Here is a 13239-nt window from a genome sequence, read left to right on the forward strand (position 1 = left end):
AGGCATCAGACATTGTATTGTTGTAGGCCTTGACTAGGAGGTTGGAGTCAGAGGCACTTGTAAGTTGGTTTTGTGTTGGTAGTATGTGGGGTAGTAATCTATCCACCGAGATGTTTTTTTTGCTTCTAGTGGGGAGAGGTGGTACCATGACTTTGTCTTTGGTCAGTTGTCAATTTATTACTGTGGTGAAGGCGATCAGGTGGTGGTCGGTCCATGGTTGTGGGGTTATGGAGGTGATAGAGGTTTCGCAATTCAGATCAGCCGCCCAGTCTAAGGTCCGTCCCTTGATATGGGTCGGAGTGGATACTCTTTGGGTCAGACCTTGTTCTGCGAGGATGTTGGTTACTGCCTGAGTGTTTTTGTCCGCAGGATCATTGAATCCAAGGTTGAAGTCACCCAGTTTTAGTACCTGTGAAGAGTCTTTGGTGTTATTTGCTAGGATGCTGGATATATCCTCCTCAAAAGTACCCGTAGTGCCCGGGGGTCTATATAATAAGTAATAAGTGGATAGTTAGAGTGCGACAGTTGGAGATTGGGAGTTTGGTGGTGAGAATTTCGCACAATTTAAAAGAGGGTGAAGGCGCAAGTCTTATAGCAAGGTTGGGTTTAGCGATAATGGCTAAGACGCCTCCTCTGGTGTTCATTCTATCAGCTCTAAGTAATTGGTATTTGTCAGGCACTGCTAAAGAGAAGGCTGGGTCAGCTGCGTCGTGCACAAATTTATTTCATTTATTTATTTATTGCATTTTTAAAGCACTCACACAACCCGCGGGCATCGAGGTGCTGTTACAGGAATGGTTGCTTCATTGTTTTTTTGTCTTAGTTGCGTATTTATAACGCGCTTAAATACCCAGAGGTTTCTAAGCGCGGACCCGGGGATCGGGGATCGAACCTGGGTTGCTTCATGTCGTCTGGCTTCCAAGGCGTACACGTTACCGCTGAGCTATCCTCCAGGGACTACCAATGACTCTGTGATGGCTAAAATGTCAAGGTCATGAATAGAGATCAGGTCAGCAATTTCGGTGGCATGTGCCACTAGAGATCTGGCATTAATTAGTGCTCCAGAAATCGTCCAGTTTTTAGGGTCCTGAGATGCGGTGGGTTCAGGTTTAGGTGGATTCATTTTAGTTTTAATCTTGTGGGGGAGGTTAGTTGCAGAATTCGAGGTTCTGGATGGGCTCGCATTGTCTAGACTGAAGGAGGATTTGAGCCAGGTGGCATTTTTCTTACAGTGTAGGTGAGGGTTCATATTCTTACTACTCCTAGGCTCGTAGAGGCAGGGTAGTCTGGCCCCAAGTCTATTGTTTCTAGCGGGTAGGGGGAAGTGTAAGCACATTGTGTTGGACATTGTAGAGGCTGTAAATTGCAGGATAGTTATAAGTAGGGTAAGCAATAGTATGTACAGCTGGGTGTTCATGGGGGACATAGTTGCACTAGGTAGAGTTGCAATTCTTGGGGGGCTCCTAGGGCAGTTCAGCTAGTAGCAGATTACACCAGTTACGGTGGTAGGTGATAGGTGGAGATGGGCAGTTGTGCTCAGCAAATGGAGGTCAAGTTATACAGTACTAACAATGGTAACAAGATGGCAAAGGTCAGTGCATTAATGGTAACAAAATGGCAGAGGTAAGTGCACAGTACAAGCATAGAATGTAAAGATGAGGTGAGCAGCAATTCTATTATGTGGCAGCTGGGCGGCACTATGTACGGTTGGTGTACAACAGACTATGCCTATGTATAGTAAGGTCATAGATTTAACACTTAATTTCAGGCAATATAGTGTATAGCAGCACATGCTATAGTGGCTGGGCATTTCGAGAATCACCATAGTGATGTAGTTGGACAATAATGCAGAGAGCAGTCAGCTGCAATCGGCAGCCTTGGCAGCACAACAGTGGGGCAGAAAACAGTCGGATGCAATCGGCAACCGTGGCAGCACAACAGTGGGGCAGAAAACAGTCGGATGCAATCGGCAACCGTGGCAGCACAACAGTGGGGCAGAAAACAGTCGGATGCAATCGGCAACCGTGGCAGCACAACAGTGGGGCAGAAAACAGTCGGATGCAATCGGCAACCGTGGCAGCACAACAGTGGGGCAGAAAACAGTCGGATGCAATCGGCAAGCGTGGCAGCACAACAGTGGGGCAGAAAACAGTCGGATGCAATCGGCAACCGTGGCAGCACAACAGTGGGGCAGAAAACAGTCGGATGCAATCGGCAAGCGTGGCAGCACAACAGTGGGGCAGAAAACAGTCGGATGCAATCGGCAACCGTGGCAGCACAACAGTGGGGCAGAAAACAGACGGATGCAATCAGCAATTTGTTACCTAACTTTGGCAATAGACATACGTGCATGTTAGATAGTGTTATAATTGTGTGTGCAGTGGTTGGAACAGTGGTAGCCGCAATGTGGCTCAGTTACAACAACGGCCTTCAAATGTCAATTAAAGGACAGCGTTATCGGTTAAAGTTCGGTGTGCTTGAGGATGAATCAGTGGTAAATCCCTACAGGCCTTCGGCTGTCACCTTTGGGAGGGCTCAAGGCTACACATTAGACACCTTGTGCTTAATGAAAGCACCATTCGTCCGCTCTACGGGAGCCACACTGCTGCCTGAATGTGCACAGCTCCCTGTGTGCCGAGTTGCTTGGCTCATTTTGATCATGCTCCACTTTGTTTTTGCTCTTTTTGTGATGTTTGATTGTGTGTTCTTTACTGTGGTTGTTTGTGTATATTCCAAGACACAATGTTAAACTTCTTTTGTCTATGTGAGCCACACACGTTTCAAACGTAATTATGAGAACATTCAAACACAGTAATAATTCTGAAAGGGATTAAATATTTTAACTAGAACCATATATAGCAAGAGTATATATATGTATTATGAAGTTTATTGAGACATCAATGTAAGAAAGTATAAATGCAAACAGCCATCATAGCTTTTAAATGAGCAATGTGCCTGCATGCATTTTACCACGATAATGGCCATATTTTATCACAAAAGGTGCCTTGCCACAAACATTGCCATATTTTATCACAAAGAATACCGTCATATGGCACATGTTTCGCGCACATGCGTTTTGCAGAGGCGTTGCAGTCAATAGAGACTTCAAGTTTAATTTAAGTGATTAATGACCAAAAACTTTGTGTGGTAAAATGAAGTCATACTGAAACATAGTATTAGTTCATCATTAAGTTAGATGAAGTTTTGTTTATGATTTCTTCCAACTTCTTTTGTACATCGTAATTATATTTCATTGAAGGCTTCAATTAGCTAGTTTCTGTTGCATGGAAGTCTTAGAAGTGGGGGCAGCTGTAGAAGTAAAAGATACAAGTCTTCTTTAAGCAAAAATCCCCGAGCTGGGGGGCCATTACCGCGTCCAGTAATGCCCCGGGCCATAGCTACAGGCCCAAACAAAGCAAGGCCCTTAACGAAGCTCCGGGGCATTACCGGATGCGGTAATGGCCCATCAGCAAGGGGTTTATTGCTATTAGTATCCCGGCACGTTGTACCTGGATACTAATAGTGTTTAAGTTGTGAAATTATGGATTTGTTGTTTCGCAACTTAAAAAAAATAAAAATGATTGGCCACCATGGATCAGGGAGAAGGGACTTCACGAAGTCTCTTTTCCCTTTCCATAGGCGGCCATTCAGACATCAGAGCTGCGTCAGGAACACAACAGTTCCTGGCGCTGGCAACCAACAAGGATTCTGAAGGTAAGTGGGGACAGAGTAGTTGGGAATGTGTGTAAAAGGGGGGTGGGTGTGGGATGTAACGCGTGGGCACGCAGGCTGTACCGTCTGATAATGGCTGGGAGGCCGCCACCTACCCCCACACTCCTTCCGGGGTACTAATATAGAATTTAGACCACAAATGCCTTCTGTGGGTCCTGAAGAAATGAGGATCAGTATAAGAGTGGCTCCCACCACACAATTCCTGGGTCCATGTCCTAGGCCAGGGCTAACCAGCACTGCTGGGTATGATGGCCCTGACAATATTTAAATTTGGGAAAGTTGTAATTGGGGAACCCAACAGTGGGATTGGTACTTGCACAGTAAAAAGTGTGGGGAAAAAAACGTGCAGAAATGTTTTTGTATATAGCAATTACATTTTCCCCTATATATGCTAATATGCTAATATTTTCCCCTAAATAAATGTTTTTCACTACTACTACGTGTAACAATCCGCTTGGACTGTGAGCCCCCGGGTGAGCAGTAATGCCTTCCATCCAATCGGCCAGCCAAAGAGGAGAAAATTGCCTCCTAGCCATCAAATTCGACAAAAGGCTGGATAAATGCCACCTTGTCTCTCTTGCAGACCTGCACAAGAAGACACAGGTATTAGTTGGTGTTTTAGTAATACCTGACACAATACTGAAAACAGACAGGCACACTAGAAACCTCCACAGGTGTCTGCCCCAATCCCATGTGGAAGGAGAAGAAGCAACCTGGAGGAGCCAACTGCTGCGTTTCCAGAATGCCACCTTTCACGGTGCGCAATGCTGAGCTTTTTTTATTTTTGCTATTCAAAACAAAGCTCTTTTATTTCTCCTAAAGTGAGCTCTGCTGAACAGACCTCACTTTCCAAATTCTCCATGCTAAAACATATAGTACATTCCCGCTTTGCTGGGCTGTGTCAACTGCCACAACTCTATCTAGTGGCATATGAGGTGACACCAAAAACAAATTCAATGCCATTTTTTTTAATTAACTCGTTTCCAGTGACTCTCGCAGCAGAGCCATTTGCGTATTGCGTCTGGTTTTGGGAGGCCCACGCACAAAAGATGGTGCACCTGCAAAGGAAGCCTGTTCTTCTCTGCCTTGAAGGCTTGGCACCTTCCTGGGAGAGAAGTACATACCTCTTTTCCCTGTGGGTTGAGGGCTGGGAACTTCCAAGGGATGTCTGCAACAAAAGGCGAAAGTCACACCAGAGGGATCATTACTGGCGTCCTTTTGACTTCAGACAGGCAGGAGAGGCGAAAGTATCATCTGTCTGGGTAGAGGACATAACACAGGAAAACGGTCCCGCCATCTTTGCTATGTCAAGGCTGCACTTCCTTCCTGAGACCCCTAACTGAGACCCTTCACCCTCTAACATCCTGCAGACCAGGCACTCTGGGAGCTGACATCACAGGTAATAATCCTTGTTAAAACAGAAAGGATTGACCCCTTACACAAGGCTTGGAATGGACCAATCCAATCTGGCAAAATGAGTATATAAAGGGCTGAGATGCCCCCCTTATTGGAATCTTCTTTGAATCATCTTCATGGACTCACCTTACTGAATCTTGTTAAATGATTTCACTTGGCTCTTGTTGGATTAAAGACTGGCCAAAGCCCCCAGCTATTGGGGTGAAGTTAAGGACTTCCAAGGAGAGTGCAGACCTTCTCTCTAACCGCTTTAGTGGAACATCTGAAGTTACCTGCCGTTGAAAGGACTTGACGGCTGCTGGACACTGGTACCTGTTGTGTGCCTCATGGCACCACCTTAATTATTATTTCTTCATCAAATAATAACAGGAGTCAGCCTGCATGTCTGAACTCCTTTATTCCCATATCATAAATGACTCCTCTCCCATTCCATTCCTTCCCAAGTTCTACCCACCAAACATTCCACATTCTATTCAGCTACAACACCTCCCCCTTGCTTATCATAGAAGATTCAGCCATCCAAGATTCAGCTACAACACCTCCCCCTTGCTTATCATAGAAGATTCAGCCATCCAAGATTCAGCTACAACACCTCTCCCTTGCTTATCATAGAAGTTCACTCTCACCGTCAGTCTGACAGGGTCACCTCTACATTTATTCAATGAGACATACAGGCTTTCGTATAGTCCTTTGAGGGCGCCCACTGCCGGTCAAATAAGGTGGTGAATGTCCAGAGTCTATAAGGGACAGGAGACTAACAGGTTCTTCACTCCACCTTTCCCCATACAGTTCTCCATTTGAGAAATCCTGTGACATACGCCTAACAGGTTCCCCATTTCTCCCTGTTTCTTCTTCCTACTCCTCCTGGAACATTGCATGAAAGAGTGAAGCATCTTCTATCTTGCCTGTTACTACACCATTCTCCGTCACAACAGTTGCTATGGGCCTTTTGACAGCCATGACTGTTACTGAATCTGGGTCACGACGACGAATGATCTTGTATTCCTGCTTGTGATATTCAGGAACATGGTCACTCACTTCTGGCCCAGTTGCTTCGCTCTTTCTTCCATCAGCAGTACTTGCCTTTGTTGCTTGATTGCATAATGTTATTTCCTTTATTGGTCAATATTATTTAATCTGTGCAACTTTTATTTATCCAGTTCTATCTTGTTTTGTTGCTCTCGCACCAGGATAACCATAAATGAAATTATGATCTCTTTCTGAACAGTGTTATAGTATAAAGTTGCTCAGGCTGTTACAGTATATGGTTGCTCTATGCATCCGTGTGTGAGTGCAAATGAGGCGCACCTTACAATTTAGCACCACTTTAACCACTTAATTTTTTTTATGCCAATCCCTTGCTGGTTCACCTATGAAGTGTACTGTTCAAGGTCATACAACAGCACAATTGTGATTATATACAGGGAGATAGCAGACCTTGTGCCACTAGCTCATATGTGTAGCATTCCACTTGTTCACTTTCATTCAGATTCGCACATTCACCTGCCGTGGTGTGGGCTGTTCACTTGTATCTTTCTTTGCCACCTTAATTTTGTGTTATATTTTCCGTTCTGCAGCCAGTATGGAAAACAATTTCCCAGTGTGGGCACTTCTTGTGTTGTTGTTGCAGTCTATGCCTCACCACGGTGCTCTTTATTCCACACTTTGAATTAATTGAACTTTCATAGTTTCCATTTTGCACTCATGACACATTTTAGTTCATTTCACATTTAGTTAGTGTCTCGATCTTATGTTCCTTATTTGACACTCTTTGTGCAATCACTCATGAGATGGCAGCATTTTATTCTTTGCTCAATGTCCTTCATTTGGCTGCACTCGCACCACATCACTTTGCTTTCAATGCCTTCCTTTAGTTTTCCTTCAGAGTCCCAGCCAGTGACTCTGACACCTCCAACAGTCTTAGACCTTGCACACCCGTGAATATCACAGTACCAGTTTCTCCTTTTTCTCTTTGAAAAATGCCTTTCCTGCACAACAGCCCTTTGACAATCTTCTCCTTCATGTATTCATGTATGCCATATTAGCAAGTCATACCAGTCAATTCCACGCAGCGTTGCTCCTCTGTTCTTACTTTTTCCTTCCTTTGGCTTCTGTTTCCTTTATCTTTATTTCTGTCTTCTCATTAGCCACTCCCACTGTATTCTTTCAAATAGTTTCACAGGCTGCTTTCTCTTGACCATCTCTATAGCTCATCAGTGTTTCAGTGGGTCAATCACTACCTCATCGCCAATTGTTGTGTGCCTCATGGACACCACTTTAATTATTATATCTTCATCAAATAATAACAGGAGTCAGCCTGCATGTCTGAACTCTTTTATTCCCATATCATAACTGACTCCTCTCCATTCCATTCCTTCCTAAGTTCTACCCACCAAACATTCCACATTCTATTCAGCTACAACAGTACCCATGACTCTGCCTGCTGAAATAGCAAGCTGTGAAAGTTTCCCTTGCAACCCTGCAGGTTGGGAAGGGCAGAAGTGAGACTTACCTTTCCCCAGAGAACCAGCAGAGGTTCAGGCAGCACCACAATGACCAAAAGCTGCCTTTGGCCCTCTCTAAGGTTTTGAGCTGATTGGAGCCACTATGAGTGCGCCAAACACCTTTTAGCCACTGGAAAGATCCAACAGCGCTGCCTTTGACACTTTGAACCACTTTGAGCACCTTTCGAGCTTCACCAATCCGAACATCACGTGCCTGTCTTAAGCTTCTTCGAGGCTTGAGTTGTTGCTGCTTGTCAATCCACATCACATTGTTAAGACTCATTGAGAGCCAATCAACCTCTGAATGGCATGGATTCAAGCATTGCAGCTTGTTCCATGTTTCTTTGAGCCTCAAGCCGTTGCCCTGTTTAATTGCACCGCATTGATGAATTCCACTGAAACAGCTCAACCATCTGGAGCGCAATCTGATGTCCCGGAAAGCACCCAGATACCCGATGTGACGCTGTTGAGCTCCTGAAAGAAGACAAGAAGGAATTTAACTGTTGGCCCGCTCTTCTGGCCTTGTTATGTGGGCCCCAGTGACATTTAAGACCCCACTTCATACCTTAACGACATACTCTTGAACGTAGTTATGCTTTTCTGACAGTTTACCTGCCGATCTCTATTGTTCAATACCCAGAGTGCCTTGTTCTCCCAAAGTCTGCATTTACTGTGTATCTACTTACAGAGGCGTGCTGTTATTGATTTTAATAGTTTGTCTATCATTTTGGTTACAGTTTTATATTTATAGAACCTTGATTGGACATTGCTTCTATTAAAACTATCATGGGATCCCCCCCTAGTGCCAAGGCCTTTTTTGGTGATTTTGGTATTTTGCCATTCAATGCTTTCTAACGTTTTCTGTTTCATTAACCCTTTAAGTGCCAAGGACAAGGTATCTCATCCTTGGCAACAGGGAGGTAATACCAAGGACGAGATACCTCGCCCTTGGCACTTAAGGGGTTAAGGTACTTACAGCACTATTGCAGTTTGGGATGCTCATATGCTTGCTCAAACTCTCTTGAAGAGTATAGCTTGCCCTACACCATGCTACCTTTGGAGGGGAAGGCGTTGTACCATTCACTCCATGCCTGTTCACCTTTATGACTAAGATCACTGCTGTTTTAGTAGTAGTATGGGGCTGAGTAGGATTTTAGAAACCACCACTCATTCCTGTACTCCAGCAGAGAACTACTCATTAAATCACAACTCCCAGGAAGCAATCCAGGCACAAGGCCCAAAATCCAAGCTCGCAGTAATCAAATAGCCTCTTCACACCTAGTACCTTCCAAGACCTTCCTAGAGAACAGAGCCGAATGCCCCAAAGGAAACACACATGAGTGCAAAAACTCCAGGTAAGGGGAGGGTGCCTGTCCTGAGGAATGAGGATGCACCAAGAGGGGAAGAAGTAATCCGAAAGAGTCTTGACACTCCCCGGTAGCAATCCAGCCACAAAGTCAACAGCAACAATTCCAAAAAGAAAGATTCACAACCCAGCCCATCAGCAATCCTTAGACCAGTAACAAGAGAAAACAGTTTCAGAAATAAAGATCACACTACACTAACATTGTAATACAAAATGAGTCCTGAAGGCAATCCAATGGTCAGAAAACAGCAAACAAGTAAACTAAAATAAGCGTTGCAACAACTAGCACAATGAATGGCGGAGAAGAGTGAATGCCACACTTACAGTTTTCTGTTCATGGACTCCAGCAGTGCTAAACTACTCAGTGCATGCCACCCGATTCCTAGAATATGTCCTTGCGTTTTTATGTGATTGCCAAAATGGAAAGCCGGGACATGAAGTCTTCAAAGCCACTGGAACTCCCCATTCACAACAGGAGGCACCACATTGCTTGCGGCACACCGCAGACCCTGACAGTCCACCTCCTTATGGCATGATATTTACGCAGGCGGTCCGATATGATATGATACATGATATGATATGATTTGGTATTTATAAGGTCCATGTTGTGGTGCCAAGTGTTTCTATGCACCACAAGACAAGAAAGGGCGGACAGAGGGAAGACAGGACAGCAATCCTACTAGGCCTTGTGTCATTCGGATTGTGCAAGTTCGGCATTAAAATGCAAGAGTAAAGGGAGAGAGGGAAGTCCAGGGCAGATGGAAGGGGAAATTGCAGCCATGGCAGCACAGCTCTGGTTACGTGCATGGAGGGCAGGGGGCAGTAGGAGTTACAGTTACTGCCCCTAAGTGCGCAGTAGGCCCGGGGGCAGTGCAGGAAGACTGGCCATGGAGGGGCCTGGTACCCAGTGAGACTCTCAGGGTACCCGGAGACCAGTCAGGGCAAGCAGATAGTAAGGTTAGCAAGGAAGAGGGTGGGAGAAGGCACAGGAAAAAAGGAAGATCTTGAGCAGCTTCCAGAACTTCAGGTGGTCCGGCTCAAGTTTGAGAGAGGCAGGGAGGCTGTTCCAGAGGGAGGCACCTGCAGAGGAGAGAGATCTTCCCCTCACTCTCAGCTTGGAGAAACGTCTGACCCTCAGAGAGTTCAAGGGAGCTGAGCGAAGGGCTCAAGAAGGAAGGTATTTAGGCAGAGAGAGTTGGATATAGTGCGGGCCCTGGCCGCAGAAAGCCTTGTGGAAGATGGAAAGGGTCTTGAACTTGATCATTGCCGCCATCGGGAGCCAGTGTAGAGATTTCAGGCCTGGAGGGATGCAGTCCCTCGTCTTGAAGCCAAGGATAAGTCTTGCAGTCCTGCTCTGGATTAGTTGAAGGGGGCGAAGGGTAGAGTTAGGCAGATTGAGAAAGACTGAAATCTGGATGATGATAGTGGAATCTGGTGATCAAGCGAGGGGCGTGGACATTGGAAGAATGTTCCCAAGATATTTCCCTTGGACTATATGCTTTCCAATCGAACAGCTAATGGAGACTGCCTTGGTAGACCTGGAAATCCTATAGTGTCTTCACCTTATATTCTCATGAACCTCCCTTAACCTCAGTAGTCCATGATAAAACTTGTCTTGAGGTAGCAGGCGCATATGGTTTACATGGAATACCGGGTGGATACACCAGGACTGAGGCAGGTTTTATCGGAATGTTATGGGATTGATCCATTCTTGTACTTTATAGGGTCCCACGTAACAGGGCAATAACTTCCTTGATCCACTTTAGTGTACATACTGTTTCGTAATCAAATCTGATCTTTGTGCTGACAGGTCGGGGAATTCTGCCATTGCTGATCTGCAAATTGATGGGAGTGATCTTGTGCTGCTTGAAGATGTTCTCGCACATTGGTTTGTATAGTACAGCGATGATCATCGCACGCCCTTGCTGCTGGAATTGCTGCAGGGGAACTGACTCGCACAGTTAACATTCTAGTAAGCAACCCATATACTATGCAAAATATTGAAGGACCCGTAGAAGAATGTAGAGTGTTTTTATATGAGAACACTGCAGTACTTATAAGGGAAATCCAAGTGCTTTGATGATGTAGACCGAAACAAAGGTATTGCTAGAAGGGCTGACTTATGCAATCAGTTTGTCCATCAGTCTGTCGGTGATAGGCAGATGAGAACTGCATCTATGCCCAGTAAAGTGGTTAAGGAATACCAGATTTGAAAGGTGAACTGTATTCCTTGGTCAGACATGATCACAAGTGAAAGGCTGTGAAAGCAAATTATATTGTGAAAAAAACATCTCAGCCAGCACAGGGGCAGAAGGCACACTGGCACATGGGAGGAACCTAGCCATCTTAGAGAAATAGTCCTCTCTACCCAGTTAGTATGCTTGTTATCAAATTTGGGTAAATCAGTGATTAAATGCATGGTTATCATTAACCGCGGTTTATGTGGACTAGGCTTAGGCTGAACCAACTCCAGAGATTTCCCCCTTTTCCCTCTCCAGCCCTTGCCTTGCCCTGTGTACAAATAGCTCAGCTCACCACATATTTAATGGTGTCCATTTTATACTAGGCCACTAGCATATTTGTTTCAATTTCAACAGGGCTAGGACTTTTTGTTGACTCAGATGATCTGTTACTTTAGCTTGTTCCAGCTTGCTATCAGGACCCTTGAACGATGTCCCTCTCAAACGTAGCAATGCTCTTCTTGATATTTTACCTGTATTGTTCTATTTCATTTAACAATGATGGTTTCTGTCTCACATAAAGGTTCTCAAAGATCGACAGATCTCTGGATCTGTGGATGTGGTCAGCACAGCCTTTCACAGATGCAAGCTTTTTCGAGACTTGTTAGATCACAAAGCTCCCTTATAATTGCTGAATCTCTCCTGTGAATGTTCACAAAGTTCAGCTTGTAAAAATAAAATGTTTGTTCCTCACCGCTTAGAGCCGGCAGCTTTCAAGGAGCTCTTCACTCTAGCCATGCTGACTCATGGACCATGAGACAGAAATCATCATCAGTGCCAAGGGTCCCAAGACCGGCAGCTCAAGAACAAAAGGGTCCATTTACGCCAGACACTACAGTTTCATCACAGGGATTCTAATATTCTGGTTGTCCTGAAGAAGGCCTAGACAAATTGAGGGGTGTTTAAGTCAATTCTCCCCCATTTCAAAGGCTGAAACACACGTTTGTCGACATCTTTCTGTTTTATAGTTACACAGTGCAATGAGTATACTAATGCGGATCGGAGACAGGGCACATAAAGGTTTACTAGCTGTTTATATCTTATGTGTTTGCCGATGTCATTTGGCCAGAAGGAAACGTCCAAGATGTTTATAAGTATTGTACATGGCCAGGCGAGAGGAATTTAGGCTGCAAGTCCACGCCAACATCTGTGGTTATTGTGCCACCACTGTTTATAATTTATGTGACATCAGTAGATTCATTCACTTTTACTAACCCCATCACACTCATTTGTGAAGAAGAGTCCACTCACAGTGGACACAAGACTATTATTTTTAGTAAATAATATTTTTGCATGTAATAAAAACATTTATTTTTGTGTATTTAGTTTAGAGTATAGGCCTATGCTTTTGTACATTAGATCTTGGGTATATTCCTGCAGGAGGAGAATGGTTTTAATGGTTTGAGATTGGATTAGATTGAGAATGAGAGTTGATTGGTCAGAGTCACGGAACCCTCACGTGTCTCCCACAGGTCTTCTTTTTTTCTGGTGACTCAGGCTATCCACAATTACCATGGCTGATGAAATCTGTGAGGAATCCTGGTACACCACATGAGACAGCCTCCAAGGAGGCCCAGAGGAAGACCAGGTCATGAATTGAGCGCACGTTCGCACTGCTGAAAGCCAGAGTCAGGGGCCCCCATGTACAGCCCTGAGAAAGTAGGCAAAATAGTCATCATATGTGCTATGTGGCATAACTTGTGCATATGAAGGAACGTAGAAATGCCTCCAGATGATGACCATTTCCCCCCGGGCCCAGATGAGTAAGACTTTGCAGGTAACTACAGGGCACCACAGGACATAGGTGTGGAAGTGAGGGGAGGAAAAATGGTCCGCCTGGAACTCATGGACAATATCTTCTGACGTAGCACACCATTTGTCACTGTACATGCACTGAATGCACATATTCAAGATCAATTAATAAAAACATAGCAATTGATCAAGAACCAACTGTGTTTAATTTCAGAACTAATTACCCTCA

Source organism: Ambystoma mexicanum, chromosome 1p (assembly GCF_040938575.1).
Source record: "Ambystoma mexicanum isolate Mex_15411 chromosome 1p, UKY_AmexF1_1, whole genome shotgun sequence".
Classification (NCBI taxonomy): Eukaryota; Metazoa; Chordata; class Amphibia; order Caudata; family Ambystomatidae; genus Ambystoma; species Ambystoma mexicanum.